The sequence below is a fragment of the Solanum stenotomum genome, chromosome 5 (assembly GCF_019186545.1).
Source record: "Solanum stenotomum isolate F172 chromosome 5, ASM1918654v1, whole genome shotgun sequence".
NCBI lineage: Eukaryota > Viridiplantae > Streptophyta > Magnoliopsida > Solanales > Solanaceae > Solanum > Solanum stenotomum.
This window is the reverse complement of record NC_064286.1, coordinates 7,337,958-7,350,170: the sequence shown is the minus strand read 5'-3', so window position 1 is coordinate 7,350,170 and position 12,213 is coordinate 7,337,958.

Here is a 12,213-nt window from a genome sequence, read left to right as displayed (position 1 = left end):
GATGACTTCCAAAGTTGTGTTCGCTGAGCCGCATGTGATAACCAGCAAGTTCCTCATTCGTGAAGAAGTAGAAAAAGTAAGAGGAGGAGCAGGTCCTTCAGCATTTTAGTTATCTTATTCCCTGCGTGGGATTGATGTTCTTGTATTTGCAGTTTATCCCTTCCCTAAAAGATGTATACCTTTGCTTAACTTTGTAATGAATTATCTATTGTTTATGAATCTTGTTTTGGGGGGTGCAACAATTTGTTTTAAATGGCGCAATACATCATTTAATTCGCTAGGCCTATCCTTGGCACAAAAGGGTCACATGCATGTTTAGGACGCGATATTTTCATGCTTACTTGTGTGTTTTACTGTTTGTGTGGTACGTTGCTTTGAATGAGGACATTTTAGCACACTCCTTGTAAAATAAAATAAAATAAAATAAAAAATAAAAAGTTGAAAAATGTCAAACACAAGTCACTACCAAAATGTCTGACCAAAACTCCATAAGTTTTAAGTTTCTCAGTCAGAAATAAAATACTACTATCGAATCCTAAAACACTACTCTATCATCTCATGAAAGGTAAAATTACAGCTAAGATGGAAAAAGGCAAGAGTATCGATATAGAGCTGACTGAAAAGGATTTGAGGATGGAATTGCAGCGGCTCAGACAGCAGATCCAAGAAACCAGAGAAAGGAGAATAGAAGTGAAGTTTGCCACCGCGGTTGCACGAGCAGCAAATGCGGCACTAGACACGGAGTTCGTAGCAAAGATGACAAAATGTGTTGTTATAGATGAAGAGACAGTTGTTGTACGGAAGAAGCACGATGCCTTCAAAGATATAACCGTGATGCTTCAGAAGCCACGTGGAAAACACTCTTTCTTCAGCCAAGAGGCCACCAGCAGTGATCCCAAAGGCGCTAGACCTGAAGATACTGAAGAAGATACTGGGGAGGAAATTGTCTATAGGCCTCCTCTTCAGGGACGGTGGAAGGAAGGGAATGAGAAAACCACCCTCAAAGCATATGAGTTTACCCTCCGTGATTAATGCGACAATTGTCTGTTTTTCACTTTCCTTGTAATTTTCAAGAAATGAATGAATGAAAATGAAACTTCCTTTGTATTCAAACTATATAAGGCCTGAATTCTCCTTGGGACTTACGTAGGCAGCCTTTCAAGGCCCGGCCCCTATCTTTTAAAATTTTCTTTTCCCCTTCATTCTACAAGGAAACATTGAGTTCAGATCAACAAATGCCCAGAGATGCAGCAAGAATACCTTAACTCAACACAATTTAACCTTTCTGAGTCACCAACCCAGAGAACGAGCAAATTCCTGCTTATTCAAAAGTCAGTCCCCATTATTCGTGGGTTAGCATGTTCTTAAACAAAACAACTTTTATGTGTTTATCTGCTTTCTATGTGATATTTTGCATTATTTGTGCTGAATCAAAACTAACAAGTTTGCCTTTGAGTTGTTTTTCTCAATAGGTAGTTAGAACTGGTCTGTGTCGATAAGCTGACTGATCATCCTTATTTCACTAGATCTAAAGGTCCTACAGATTCCTTCCCCAATCAAAGTTCGCAAAAAAGAAAAGCAGCAATGGGTGATAACAATGAAGAAACCAACATTACTGATTGTGCAGCTGATGCAACAAATTGCTGAGATAAGAGTTGAGATGCAGAGAAAACACGATTTGTCTTCTCCAATTTTTGCTGTCAACGCTCAACCAGACGGAAGACCTCCAACTCAAATTCCCCTCCTAACGTGGAACAAGCTCAGAACCCGCCTTTAAGCCCTGCTCGTAATCCCATAATCATTGACCTTACCACCCAAAACCCCCATTACGCCTCAGCCTCTTATCAAACGCAACCCCTTCCTGAAAATACCAACATCCAAGCACCACTCCCTCCCTCCTATGCAAACCACCAAATTGGCCTACCCCCTCACAGCCAAAACGCTAATAACTCACACACTTCCCTCCTTTACCAAAACCAATATACCAGCCAGAGTCCCTCTATTGCTCCACCACTACCACAAAAGGCCACTTTCCAAATACCGGTCTCCAATGAGCATGACGCCCATGGTTCGGAGTTAGACCACTATGACGAGAGGGAGAGAGAGTGGAGGTCAAAGGAAGAGACCGCCAAGATAGATATGAAGGAGGAAATTAGAAAAGCCATGAAGGAGTTGAACTGCAATCCTGAGGTCGTCGGGTTGAGTTACGAAAGCCTATGCATTCATCCAAATTTGGACCTCTCGGAAGGGTTCAAGTTGCTGAAATTCAACATCTTCGGAGGAACGGGGAACCCCTTAGCACACCAGAGGGCCTACTGTAACCAACTCGTGGGAGTTGGGAGAGATGAAGCTTTGTTAATGCGGCTTTTTAGCCGAATTCTGAGCGGAGAGGCTCTAGAATGGTTTACGTCACATGAAACGAGACAGTGGTCTAGTTGGAATGCTCTGGCTAAGGAATTCATCGAACGATTTGCCTACAATGTAGATATCGTTCCTGATCGTTACTCCTTGGAGAAGATTAAGCAGAAGCCGACCGAAAGTTACAAAGAATTTGCATATAGATGGCGAAAGGAGACAGCTAGAGTTAGACCTCCTATGTCAAAAAAGGAAATCGTCGAAGTGTTTGTGTCGGTGCAAGAGCCCGAATATTATGACAGAATCATGTTGCTCGTTGGAGCAAAATTTACTGAGATAGTCAAGGTAGGTGAGACTATCGAAGATGGATTGAGAACCGGGAAGATTGCCCGTGTTGCTGCCTCGCCCGGATCTTTGGGTTTGTTGAAGAAGAAAAGAGAGGATGTGTCATCCACCTCTTATGAGGGGAAGAAGACCCCAAGGAAAACCTCATCCTACCAAGACTTGTTATACACAAGCTGATTACCAAAATAATCCTCCCCCCAGTTATCAAAATACCCCTACTCCTATTTACCAAGCTCCCCCTACTATTTACCAAACTCCCCCTCCAATTTACCAAACTCCACCTCATCACTACCGGAACGTCGCCCCCAACTGTGCCAATGTTCAGACAAATTACCAAACTCCTCCCCCGACGTACCAAACCCCAGCTCCACTTTACCAAATTACCAAATTACCCCAGCTCCACTTTACCAAATTACCAAACCAACTCATATCCCAGAAATCAAGCCCCCCGTCCAAACGCTCCAAATTATCGCCAGATGCCTCCTCCGCAACAAGGAAATTACGATCTCCCCGTCCTAGATTTGAGAAGAAGCCTGTTAGAATTTTCACTCCGCTCATTGAAAGCCGAACAAAGTTGTTCGAGCTATTAACCGCGGGAGGATATATTCATCCAGTGGGGGCCCAAGCCAGTTGATACTAGCTCAAAGTTTTATAGACCCGACCAGCGGTGCGCGTATCACTTCAACAGTGTTGGACATGACACCAAGGACTGTATCAACCTGAAACATAAAATCCAAGACCTGATCGATCAGAACATGGTCTCTCTTCAGACGGTCGCGCCCAATGTCAATAGTAATCCTCTGCCGAATCATGGAGGCGTCACTATCAATATGATAGAGACAAATAATGATTGGTGCATGTCAAAGGCAATAGTTCTGATTGCTCCTGATGATCTGGAAAGGGTTGTAGCTTCGTTGAGCATCAGAGAGAAGAAAGAGTTTGTGATTCTGACACCCGAGAAGGCTGTTGCCTTGGTGCTGATAGAAACTCTTGCCCGACTAAAGTTCGTGATTGAAACGGCTGTTACCCAGGGTATGACCAGATCTGGCAGGTGCTACACGCCAGAAGAGTTGATCCAGGGTGTGCAAACGAAGGATCAGACTAAAAGGCCGATTAGTGAAGCTGAAGCCGAAGAGTTCTGGAGGAAAATGCCGCCAAAAGATTATTCAATTGTGAAGCATTTGGAGAAGACACCAGCTCAGATTTCTGTGTGGGCTTTTTTGATGAATTCGCAGTTGCATAAACATGCTTTGATGAGAGATTTGGATGACACTTATGTGTCTGTGGGTACTAACAGCGACAATCTAGCACCCATGACAAACCACGTCATTCGGGGACATCGAATCAGCTTTTGTGACGAAGAGTTGCCCTTTGAAGGCAAGGTGCACAACAAGGCTCTACATATCACCATCAAATCTCGAGATAAAATGATAAATCGTGTATTGGTCGATGATGGGTCTGGTCTAAACATCTGCCCGCTTTCGACTCTGAGGCAGGTGAAATCCGATTTGGGAAAACTCCACCAGAATCAAGTCAAAGTGAGGGCCTTTGATGGAGTGCAAAAAGACACATTGGGTGCGGTAAACTTAGATATTCAGGTGGGTCCTGCAGAGTTTAATGTGGAGTTCCAGGTGTTGGATATCAACACTAGTTACAACCTGCTTCTGGGAAGACGGTTTATCCATATGGCAGGGGCTGTGCCGTCTACCCTCTACCAACTGTTGAAATTTGTTTGGAAGGACCAGGAATTGGTCATTTATGGTGAAGGGAGCCATTCCAATGGGTATGCACCGATCGTTGATGATATCTCTCGAGGTTGTGATTTCTACAAAGTGGAGCTGGTAAATGCCATCGGTGATTACTTAGCTCCACACCCCCTATGCTTGCCGTATATAAGATGGTTGCTACTGTCATACTCCAGAACGGTTTCGAACCGGGTTTCGGGTTGGGAAAACATTGTCAAGGAATTGTCAATCATATTCAGATCCCCGCTAAATGAGCAAAATTTGGTTTGGGGTATGTCCCTACGGAGGCTAATGGAGCAGGGGTGAAGAGCAAAAGTGTTGATCAAACATTGGCCAGACCAATTCCTCATATGTACCAGTCGTTCCCAGTGCGGGAGTATGCCATCGACAACGATTTGGGGGAAGGAATCTGGGGCCTTTTTGAGGAGATCGAAGCAGTCATCAAAGAAGAGGCTCGGATATCAGGTATCCAGGACACAGAACCTGAGAAGCAATTGCAAAATTGGACTTCCATACCACTCTTGATTTCCCGCTCATCTGGGTAGAAAGGACATGTGTTTTGTTTATTTTTAAAATTGGTGATAGTCCGAAAGAGGCCCGAGACCCACCCTTTATATAGTTTTACTTGTTTGAAGTTTTTAAATTCCCTTGTAATGTTTAAAAAGGCGAAATGACCCTTAGTCATGGCCAAAGTTTGTGCTTGTTTTTCGATCTAAATAAAGGCCTCTTTTATCAAAAATTTATTTATTTATCTGTTTATATTTTGCTTTCCTGACTTTGTTCGTTTATGATTTTAATAATATTAATTTAAAACCTGTCAATGTCATGTCATGTCATGAACCAAGTGAACAAAATGAAGAAGGTGATAACAAATGTGAGGAGTACGAAGAAGAAAATGAGATACCCGAACATGTTGCTGATGAATTTCGACAATTCAAAAATCAACACAAGCCAAATTTAGAGGAATCCGAGACTGTGAATCTCGGAGATGAGTAATGTGTTAAAGAAGTAAGAATCACTGTCCATCTGACTGAAGCTCAAAGAAGAGACCTGGTCCGTTTGCTCAGAGAGTACATTGATGTATTTACGTGGTCTTATAGAGATATGCCAGGATTGAGTACGAATATGGTGTCCCACAATTTGCCGATTAACTGAGATTTCAGTCCAGTAAAACAAAAGACTCGAAAGTTCAAGCCTGAGCTGAGTTTGAAGATCAAAGAGGAGATTACAAAGCAGATCGAGTCCCAATTAGTGGAAGTGATGCAGTATCCGACTTGGTTAGCTAATGTTGTTCCGGTTGCCAAGAAAGACAAAAAAATTAAAATTTGTGTTGACTACAGAGATCTCAACAAAGCTAGACCGAAAGATAATTTTCCATTGCTAAACATTCACATCCTCATTGATAATTGTGTTAAACATGAGATGCAGTTGTTTGTGGATTGTTATAGGGGTTATTACCAAATCTTGATGGATGAAGAAGATGCAGAAAAGACAGATTTCATCACGCACTGGGGTGTATATCATTATCGAGTGATGCCTTTTGGTCTCAAAAATGCTGGTGCTACTTACATGAGGGTTATGACGACCATCTTTCACGATATGATTCACAATGAGATCGAGGTGTATGTAGATGATGTCATAATCAAGTCCAGCAAGAGTTCGAATCACTTGACTCACTTGAGGAAATTCTTTAATCGTCTACGCCGATACAATTTGAAGTTAAATCCCGCCAAATGTGCTTTTGGAGTACCAGCTGGTAAGTTGTTGGGATTTGTAGTCAGCAGAAGGGGCATTGAGCTTGACCCATCTAAAATCAAAGCAATTCAAGAGTTACCTCCTCCGAAGACCAAGAAAGAGGTGATGAGTGTTTTGGAAAGGTTGAACTACATCAGCCGGTTCATAGCTCAATCCACCGTAGTGTGTGAGCCCATCTTTAAGTTATTGAAAAAAGATGTCTCGACCAAGTAGACCGGAGAATGTCAAACTGCTTTTGATGTCATCATAAACTATTTGTCCAATCCAGGAAGGGCATTGAGCTTGACCCATCCAAAATCAAAGCAATTCAAGAGTTACCTCCTCAGAAGACCAAGAAAGAGGTGATGAGTTTTCTGGGAAGGTTGAACTACATCAGCCAGTTCATAGCTCAATCTACCATGGTGTGTGAGCCCATCTTTAAGTTATTGAAAAAAGATGTCTCGACCAAGTAGACCGAAGAATGTCAAACTGCTTTTGATGCCATCATGAACTATTTATCCAATCCACCGGTGTTGGTCCCTCCGCGAGAAGGGATTCCGTTATTGCTATATTTGTCCGTCTCAGATAATGCATTGGGATGCGTGCTTGGTCAACATGATGAGACTGGGAAGAAGGAGCGAGCCATCTATTATTTGAGCAAGAAATTCACTCCATATGAGGCCCGTTACACTCTTTTGGAGAGAACATGTTGTGCTTTGACTTGGATTGCTCAGAAGTTAAGGGATTATTTGTCTTCTTATACCACATACCTTATTTCCAGAATGGACTCGTTGAAATATATTTTCCAGAAAGCAATGCCGACCGGGAAGTTGGCTAAATGGCAAATGCTGTTAAGTGAGTTTGATTTTGTATATGTGACTCAGAAGGCGATAAAAGCACTGGTCTTAGTTGATCATCTTACAGAGAATCCGGTAGATGAAGAGTATTCTTTGATGGAGCGGCAAATCACCAAGGGAAAGATATCGGAGCAGTCTTAGTGTCAGAATTCGGTCAGCATTATCCTAATGTAGCTGAACTCCGATTTAATTGCATGAACAACATGGCTGAGTATCAAGCTTGCATCCTCTGTCTGAAGATGACAATTGATATGACTGTTCACGAGTTGCTGGTTTTTAGAGATTCAGATTTGTTAATCCATCAGGTTCAAGGTGAATGAGCTGTTATGAATCCAAATATCACACTGTATGTGCAGCATATACGGAAATTGTGCAAGAGATTTCGCAAGATTGAGTTCAGGCACACTCTCAAGACAAAATGAGTTGGCCGATGCTCTTGCCACCATCGCGTCAATAATTAAGCATCTAGACACAGGTTCTATTGATCTAGTGGATATAGAGGTAAAAGAGCAGTCTGTCCATTGTTCACATGTTGAAGCGGAACCAGATGGTTTACCTTGGTATTTTGACATCAAGAAGTATTTAGAGGACAGGACTTATCCTGAGAATGTAACGTTCAACCAGAAGAAGTCGATACGTCGCATGGCCCTCAATTTCTTTGCAAGTGAGGAAATCCTTTACAAGAGGACTCCAGATTTAGGTCTTTTCAGTTGCGTTAATGCTAATAAAGCTGCAAAGCTTCTGGACCAGATACATGCCGGAGTTTATGGTACTCATTTGAATGGACTCACTTTGTCGAGAAAGGTCCTTCGAGCCGGCTATTTTGGATGACTATAGAACATGATTGTTGCAAATTTGTGCAGAAGTGTCATAAATGTCAAGTGCGTGGTGATTTGATTCGAGTGCCGCCTCACAAACTCAATGCTATGAGTTTACCTTGGCCGTTTGTAGCTTGGGGCATGGATGTCATTGGTCTGATAGAGCCAACCGTCTCTAACGGACACAGATTCATTTTGGTTGCCATTGACTACTTCACCAAGTGGGTGGAAGCAGCTTCGTATAAGTAAGTGACCAAGAAGGTTGTAGTTGATTTTTTCGCAACAATTTGATATGTAGGTTTGGAGTACCAGAATCTATCATTACTGATAATGGAGCGAATCTCAACAGTCACTTAATGAGAGAGATATGTGAACAATTCCAGATTACTCACCGAAACTCAACCGCCTATCGTCCTCAAATGAATAGAGCCGTAGAAGCTGCCAACAAGAACATAAAGAAGATTTTGAGGAAAATGATTGATTATCGCCGAGGTTGGCACGAGATGTTGCCATATGCTTTGTTGGGTTACCGAACGACTGTCAGAACATCAGTTGGAGCTACTCCATATTTGCTAGTATTTGGAACAGAAGCAGTTATACCTGCAGAAGTTGAAATACCTTCATTGAGAATCATCCAAGAAGCTGAATTGAGTGATGTTGAATAGGTTCGCAAGCGGATCGATCAGTTAACATTGATTGATGAGAAGAGAATGGTTGTTGTTTGTCATGGACAACTATATCGACAGAGAATGATTCGTGTTTTCCACAAGAAGGTAAGAGCCAGAATGTTTGAGGTTGGATAGTTGGTTCTTAAACGCATTTTCCCTCATCAGGATGAGTACAAAGGGAAATTTGCACCAAATTGGCAAGGACCCAACATGGTTTGAAAAGTATTATCTGGAGGTGCCTTGATCCTGTCGGAAATGGATGGCACCGAATGGCCGAAACCAATCAACTCAAATGCTGTCAAGAGATACTATGTGTGAAGTTTCAGCTTGTATTTCTATCAATCCCTTGTAACCATTCTATTCGCTTGTAATTGTTCTGTTTAGAATTTATCCCTATGTAATGAACTACGTCTGACCTAAATTCTTAAGAATGAGATACGTAGGCGGCCTATGTCAGCCTCGGTCACCCCGTTATCCCCTTGTAAATACTTTCTTTTGTATTTAAATTACGTCCGACCTGAATTCTCAAAAATGAGATACGTAGGCGGCCTATGTTAGCCTCGGTCAGTTTCTTGGTAAATTTCTTATTCTGTTAATCCTCGAGAAGGGGAACTACGTTTGACCTGATTCCTGCCTCAACAGGATACATAGGCGCCTCAAGGGCTCGGTCATATCTCCCGTAAGGTTTCTATTTTTCCTTTACAATAGAAACAGAGACAAAATTTTTGAGAGGCACTCAAAAATTCTCAAGAATAAGATCTCTCCAACAAAGTCGAGACTAAAGATACTTTACATTTGTAACTGGGACAGAATTTCTGAGAGGATCTCAAAAATTCTGTGATTTGCTCACAAACAAATCGAGATACGCCGAGACAATTTACTTGGACAGAAATTTTTGAGGAAGACTTCAAAAAAATTTCAATAAGGTTCATCGTGAGTTTGGAATGACTTTGAATACTTTCCAACAAGTAATCGGACAGACTTCAAGGCATTAACTTCAAATACGTTCACTGAAGCTTGACGTAACGTGACACTTGGCAGTGACCTTTTCCACACATTACTTTTGAAAATCTATTTTTCTTAAAAACTTTTCTTTCTTGTTTCAATTATTTTGCTTAAAAATATTTTGTCTTATCTATCGAAAGGTGGGAGATCGGAGAAATCAACCGAAGATAGAAAAACAAGGAGTAGACAATCGAAGAGATCGACACAGATCAGTGTATTTTTTTAAAAAAAACTAACAATTTTTCTATGGATGTAGGTCAATAGGTTTGTCGCAAGATTAACACATTCCTCCATTTAATGAATACGGAGATGTCAAAAGTGGGAGGAGCTCTCCAAAATTGACAATTTTCTATGGATACATGAAATATTTTATGTTTCTTATACCAAAGAATTGGGAATAGGAGTAACATCATTTTATTCAAATTCTCAGTGAAGCGAGAATCATAATGAACATTGCAACTATGTTCAGAGATGGAACAAACGAAAACCACGAAAAAATCAATATTATTATCTTACAACAACTAGAGATACCTGATAAATGTTTATCTGCATTATATTATCAGATATGATAATATTCTTACCCTGAAAGTTAATTATATTGTATTATCGAGTGAGACAATACCACTACTCGGAGAGTCATCTATATAGTATTGTCAAATAAGATGATACCATTACTCCGAGAGTCATTTTTATTGTCTATTGAGATGATATCGTCATCCAAAAGATACCCAGAAGATCACATATGTTACTCGGTGAAACATTATCTTCGTTCGATATCAGGGAGGCCTCATATGAAGATTCATGCATCGCAATAAAGAAGTCATGCATCGCAAGAGAAAAAAATCATGCATTACAAAAGGAAGAAGTCACACATTGCAAGAGAAGAAAATCATGCATTATCAGAGAAGGAAATCATGCATAGCAACAAAACAGATTCATGCATTTCAAGAGAAGATTCATGCATTGCAAGAAAATATTCATGCATCGCGAGTAAAAAAAAAAAGAAATCATGCATTGCGAGAGAAAAGTCATACATCGCGAGAGAAAAATCATGCATTGCGAGAGAAAAAACTCATGCATTGCGAGAGAAAATTCATGCATCGTGAGAGAAAAGTCATGCATTGCGAGAGAAGAAACTCATGCATTGCGGAAAAGAGATTTACGTATAGCAAGAAGAAAGAGTCATGCATTGCGAGAGAAGAAATCCATGCACCGCGGGAAAGAGATTTATGTATAGAAAGAAGAAAAGATCATGCATTGCGAAAGAAGAAATTCATGCATCGCGGAAAAGAAGTCATGCATCGCGAAAAAGATTCATGCATCGCAAGAGAAAGATTCATGCATTGCGGGAAAAGATTCATGCATTACAAGAGAAAGAAATCATGTATCGCAAGAGAAAGAAGTCATGCATTGTAAGAGAAAGAAATCATGCATAGCAAGAGAAAGAAGTCATACATTGTAAGAGAAAGAAATCATGCATAGCAAGAGAAAGATTCATGCATTGCAGGAAAAAATATTCATGCATTGCAAAAAAGAAAGAAATCATGCATAGCAAGAGAAAGATTCATGCATTGCAAGAAAAAATATTCATGCATTGCAAAAAAGAAAGAAATCATGTGTCGCAAGAGAAAGAAGTCATGCATTGCAAGAGAAAGAAAATCATGCATAGCAAGAGAAAGATTCATGCATTGCGGGAAAATATTCATGCATTGCAAGAGNTCATGCATTGCAAAAAAGAAAGAAATTATGTGTCGCAAGAGAAAGAGGTTATGCATCACAAGAGAAAATATTCACTCATCGCAGAGAAGGAAATCATGCATCGCGAGAAAATCAACATCGGCTGCATCGTTTTCATTTGCAAGAAACATATCAAGAGAGCCATCAATAACGACGTCAAGANAAGAGAAAGAAATCATGCATAACAAGAGAAAATTCAAGCATCGCTAGGAAAAGGTCATGCATCGAGAAAAAGAGATTTTTGCATCCAAGAAAAAGAAGTCATGCATCGCAAGAGAAAGAGGTTATGCATCACAAGAGAAAATATTCACTTATCGCAGAGAAGAAAATCATGCATCGCGAGAAAATCAACATCGGCTGCATCGTTTTCATTTGCAAGAAACATATCAAGAGAGCCATCAATAACGACGTCAAGAGAACTATTAACATATTACATCAGTCTATTTTATTACTTGACATCAAATGAAGAGCACATTGAAGAGTGTATTGCAAATATGAGACACAAGCTTTATTTATTTTACGTCAAACCCGATAGGGTTGATGTTAAATGCACAAGGAGAGCAATTAAGTGTCAACACGATAAAAGACACTATCTCTCCATTTGAATTGCATTTTTTATGCTAATGAGTTTTATCTCAGTCTTTGTCGAGAGCATCCGAGAGGATGAATTCTCTAAACAAATCACAGGTGCGGACAACATAAAAAAGGATGCAGCACAACGTGAAACTTTTTCTTAGCAGCGAACTGGGACATAGTCCAAAGAGGAATACCAAACTCTTAGAACTCGAACTGAGGAGTGACTTCCACCACAATCAAACCACACCTCTATCAGAAGACATGTGGGTTTATCTTTGAGTTTGTCGGTTTCAGTTTCACATCCGGAAATTTTTGGCTTCCTCCGGAAGCAACTTTCCCATTTGAGTGACAATACACCAAGAGATTTGGAAAT